We start from the raw sequence: 6000 nt of genomic DNA, 5'->3' as shown, positions 1-6000 counted from the left end.
TGGTTCAAAATACAGCTGCTCGTATTATTTCCAGAACTAGATCCACTGAACATATAACACCTGTTCTTAAACAGCTCCATTGGCTCCCAATTCACCTCTGTGTCAATTTCAAGATCCTGCTTCTCACTTTCAAAGCGCTTCATAACCTTGCTCCTCCATATCTATCCGATCTTCTCCATACATACTCGCCCCTTCGTACACTCCGCTCTTCTTCAGCTTCCCTTCTGTCAGTTCCACCTGCTCGCCTGACTACCATTGGACTCAGAGCCTTTAGTTGTTCTGTCCCGAGATTTTGGATGCACTTCCACTTGCTCTCTGGACCACACACTGTCTCACCACTTTTAAATCACTACTCAAAACTCATCTGTTTACAATTGCATACACCTGATCTGTCTTAGGCCATTTTTACCTTGCTCAGTTTTTATATTTGCTTTTATACTTTTATGACTGTTTATGTCTAAAATTTCTCTACCATGTTTGCTATATATACATTTTTCTTATGTTTTTTATGGTATGTTTACGTGTTACTGTAAGGTGACCTTGAGGGTCTGAAAGGCGCCTATAAATAAAATGTATTATTTTTTTTTTTATTTTTTTTAATGCAAAGAAAGCGAGAGAGATGAAATACAAATTTTAATATAATGAATAATTGATAATGGAGAAAACTCCAGTCATGTACTGCAAAATCTCTGAAATGTGCTGAATTTTTGCTTTGAAACTTTGATATTTCAGGAGGACAAGTCTCTATTAAACCACCCCTTTTCAAATTATTCGTTATATAACTAGGGAATGAATCTTTTATTACTGTTTTGCACCATAACCGAGCTATAAAAGGGAACTTGTGGACTTCCTTGTTGCGAAAAATCCTTTTAGCTTGTGTTTATCCTCTTCTACATGTGTTGCCTTTTTACCTTGTATAATAAAACTTTCTGCAAATAGGCAACATAACCAAATTTCATTCATAGTGCATCAATGCAGCCTCCGACTTGTAAAGCAGTATGTTAATATTTGAGAAATCTGACTGCTTATTAAATGAGAGACCCATGACTTTTAATTAGGGTGTTATATTGCACTATTACTTATAGAAATACCTAGATCTTTTCAATAAGCCTTTTATTCAACTTTATCCCGCATATAAATGTTAGTAGATGCTATAAGGCTGTACTAGTGTTTCCCAAAACTGTCTTTCAATTAATATGAACTTAGCCCTTAAATTAAAGCTTGGATGTTGTTGTTTGTAAGTTTAATTTATCAATAAAACTAGATGTTATAATCTCCGTCAGCATGCCCTGAGTGGGCCAAAGCCTTCAGGCTACAGAGCTGAAGGGTTACTTCCCTTTTATGGTTATGAGACTGATCTGGCAGAACTGGTTGATGGTAGAAGAGCTTTATTTTACTTGAGAATCAGTATCCCAGCTGCACTTTGCCATGTCTTGGTATAGGTTTCTTTTCCCCCTAGCTCCCAGAAGTACTTCAGGAAGCTGAATGTGTTTTTCATGTGACTTGTATGAAATTGTTATGGGCCTGTGGTTGATGCAGGTCTTGTCCGCTTGACTGTATCTCTAACACCGCTCCATGTGGGGGTTTCCATGTTTCCATTCTTTGGTTCCTTTAGTCCTTTGGTTCTGGTAGTATGTCACCTGGGATAGTAATTTGCGTGTATCAAAGGGGGTCTGTTTTTTCCTTGTAAAAAGGTTTTTCATAAACTTGAAGGGATCATATGTTGATTCCTCACATGTTCTACCCCTTGCAGCATTGCACTGTACTGCTTGATATCCCCCTGCAATGACTCAAATACTTTCTATTTCGCTTCTATGGTATTCTTCCAAAAATTCCTCCATCTTCTCCTTTTTTTTATTTATTGTTGGCTGCAGAATTTGAGCTGGGCTAAAGGAGCCTTTTATGCCCTTGGGATTTTGCTCCTCAGCCCATACCTCTGTGGCACACAGCTGAAAATTATCTCTCTCATCTTCTCCAGTTTTATTTCAACATCTCTCTTCTGATCTTGTGGTAGAACCAAGTACCAAGTACCAGCCATCATTACAGATACCTGGTACCTGTAATGATGGCTGCCCTCTTTTTTTCTGGCAGGACTTGGGCCTCCAGATTTGGGGCTTTCTTCTTCTCTAATGCTGGCTGTGGCTGGATGGACTCTGGGCTGATTGTGGTTGTGTTTCCCTGTATGTGATAGTTTTCTTGCCACTCTTCCCCTGCCTGAATTGCCCTACGTCTAAAGAAGTATTGGCCCCTCAAGGCCCATCGTTACATTCTCTTAGACACTTCTTCCTGGCCAAGAAGATTGTTGTCTTTTTCTAGCCACAAACACAGCTTTGCATCTTGTGCCAACGATGCTCCATTGCTTGCTGCACTGAAAGCTTGAATCATTGCTATCACTGCTCCAAGGTCTAGTAGTTGTCTGTTGTCTGTCTGTAAGTCATCTTGCACCCCCACTCTTGCAGACCCAGGGTGTTTTCTTCTTCTTAATTTTCTGTAGCCAATATACCAATAAATAATTGGTACTGTCAACATGAATAACAAACCCATCCCAGCCCCTGCAGGGATTATTCTCCCCAGCACAATTTTGAGAAATTGGGCTCATCAGGTCTTTGTTTACTAAGTTTACTGATTTTGGCTGACAAAACTTCCATAAGGTAGAGGTAGGTGTCTGAGCTTGGAGAGGAAAATGCAAAGCAGAAAGCTTTGTAGACATCAAATAATAAAGTGTTGCTGCAAATTCTGTAGATTTGTCAGTTCAAGTGATTCCAGGCACATTCGATTCACTCGTAACGGGAATATTATTGCTCACCTATACGAGCTCGTATAGGTGAGCTCGTATAGCTCACCTATACGAGCTTAACCCTCGTATAGGTGAGCTATACGAGGGTTAAGCTGAGAAGATTCTTTTCACACAGAACTGTTCAACAGCTAAATTTAAACCCTCATTGAGGGACGACTATGTTCACTCACACTGTGTTTCATAGCTCTTCATGTTTGTATCATTGTGGATCAAACTTCAACTGTAAGATAAGCTGTGTGCACAGACTGAGTTACTGGAATTTCTCCTCTCTGTTATTGATTTTTAGTGAGGTTTGCAAATGTTTACACAACTAGGAAAAGACATACAAGCTATTTCAAATGATCCCCTCCTCTGATCTCTCCTCCATGCATTAGAGGTCAGGAGACAGGCAGGATGTGAGCCGTCTGATAAGCTGCAGAGACAGAAAGGCTGTCAAAGATTTCCCTGGTGGTCGGTTCGTCACTTTCTAACAACGATGCTGGAGGGTAGGACTGATGGAGTTACACTTCCATGCTGTTTGAACAGAGGAAAAAGTAAATACATCCAAAATAGGAGGACATAATATCCTAATTCAAATCTAAGTCTAGGTGTTCTCTGTTGCCCCCACTCCACACTTATAAAATAACATTTCTTCTCTCATCTCAAATATTACATATAACATAAATAACATATTGGGTATTTAAGATTTTATTATTTATGTTTTTATTTATATTCTTTCTGTCTTTTTTTGTTTCTGGAGTGCATTCTTTGTAAATACATTGCTCAAAAAATGAAGGGAACACTTGATCATCAAGTCAGTTAAATTTCAGGACAATCAATCAGGATGGCAGATCTATGGGTATGATTATACCCTTGCTTCAGATAACTAAATCCACAGTTAACAATTCACAGTTAACAAATACTCAATGACACACAGCCATAACCACAAAGTAACACTGTTGCTTCTCCTTCTAATGGTGGCCTGTTTGTATAATTATGAAAGATTGTAAAGACTGTAAAGTACTGCTATCGGTTGAATGAGTCCACTTCCTGTAGACCAGTAGGTCAGTGTGGTGGCTGTTATAATAAGTTATAAGTTTATCAGCTAACAGCTTTGTTCATTGGTAAGTTTTTTATTGGACTTGTATTTCACATTTCCTTTGAGAACTCTGGTCATTTTGAGCCAAATTTAAAGAGAACTCCCCACAATACAGATGGCTCCTTTTGGACATAGATAAACAAAATAAGATGAAGAAAGTCTACACAATGACAATATTTGGAGAAAATGGACAAGGATGACATTTTGAACTAAAGTGCATACAATAATTAATCAACACACATTATAAGCGTCAACAAGATTTTCCTAAGCTGAACTTGTCTTCTGATCTCTGACCACCCCCCCCCACCCCCCCCCCTTCAAAGGAAGAACTTCCTTCCTTAGATCAATAAAGTGATACATTGTTTGTTTTTGTTTAGCGGCTGGACACTGTGTGACGCTGTATTGATCGTAGGAAGGAAGTTTTTCTTCCTGCGACTGCATAATGGACTGACACAGAAAAAAAGCAGAAGTGTTTCACAAAATTCAGTAATTACTTCTAACAATGACAATAAGCAAGAATATTTTTACCTTTTACTTTACCTTGTGGGGACATCTCATTGACATAGTGCCTGACCCTGACCCTTACCCTAAACCTAACCATAACTTAATTGTAACCCTGACACTAAAACCACATTTTGAGTTTTACTTTTAATTTCTTACTTTTATTTTCATTCATCATTTCAGCCGAACTCAAACATCTATATGTTTACTGATTATGTTCTGATCAGTACTGAACACAGTTAACTATCAGAAAATTCACACATGATTCATAATGTTGCCTTTAACCCTTACAACATGTAACATTATTTTTCTTGTTCAAAAGTATAAGGATGGGTTGGCAACACAGTTCTTATCTTGTCAAACTCAGACATGAATAAAAAGGTCAAGGATGTATCATGTCTACACACGTGAAATCTAGACATTAGAATATATGTTTTTACTACTCAGACTTGCATTTTTGACTTAGTTTTGATTAAGAATAAAGATGATCTACTTACTAGCAGATAGGGAAAAGCTCTGTTCTAGCACTCTGATCATTTTTTTTTCAAGGGTTGGGTGTCAAGTTCTTTTATCCCCTCAGGTGTGATGGTTGGAGGGGGACACTTCAATCTCTCTCTACTTCACATTATATGACAATGGACATGTGGATGTCTTTATCAGGAGAAAAAGCTATAAAATCTATGAAAATACAGTCAAAAAATTATAACATTTATGCTGCCCTCCACATTTTCTAAAGTCCTCCTGTGGGCCAGTTTGGAGTCTTTGCTGTGTGGTTTTGTGAAGAATAAAAAATTATCAAAAGAAGGACTCTCAAATTTTTGGCATTTCACTTTAAAGCCTGTTACTGATGACATTTATCAACTGATAAACTCCATCACACAATGATGACACCAAGGGAGAATGCAGCAATGCCTGTAACAGTCAAGACAAGTAAGTAGGGCTGCTCGATTATGGCAAAAATGATAATCTCGATTATTTGACGATATTTATTTAACAATAGCAATGTATTGAATAATGACTTTAAAGATTGTCAAAAAAATAATATAAAATAGTGTGCAAATACTGATAACAGTGCAAATGTTTGCAATATAAAAAATAAATGAAAAATGTAAACATCTATGTTTAGTGAACTTTGCAGTGTTGCTCTGTGGTGTAGCTACGACACTGTAGCAAAGTTTACACACTATGTCTACTTGATCCACGTCTGACTCATGAACCCATAATGTTTCCACACCACTGAAGTTTTTTTTACCTCTCTTTTCAACCAACGGCAGTCACTCTCCTCTCCAAATAACTTCTGCTTAGCTTTCCGAGCTTCCCTCTGGTCCTCTTAATCAGCGGTCCCCAACCCCCGGGCCTCGGACCGGTACCGGTCCGTGAGTCGTTTGGTACCGGGCCGCGAGTGTTGAGGCTCAGGTGTGAAATGTATGGTCTTCAGGGTTTTTATCGGTTTTCAGCGTTATTTTGTTATCGTTTTTATCATTAACTCGGTTTTCCTGGGTCTTTTCACGTGTGTTATGAATAAATCTTCTTTTTTTTGGTACCGGTACTAGTTTTATTTTGTTGTATTTATCCGGGACACCTTAAAGGCCGGTCCGTGAAAACATTGGCTGTATCCCAATTC

Source organism: Neolamprologus multifasciatus, chromosome 1, assembly GCF_963576455.1.
Source record: "Neolamprologus multifasciatus chromosome 1, fNeoMul1.2, whole genome shotgun sequence".
Taxonomy (NCBI): domain Eukaryota; kingdom Metazoa; phylum Chordata; class Actinopteri; order Cichliformes; family Cichlidae; genus Neolamprologus; species Neolamprologus multifasciatus.
The sequence above is the reverse complement of the archived record's forward strand: the minus strand, read 5'-3'. Positions refer to the sequence as shown.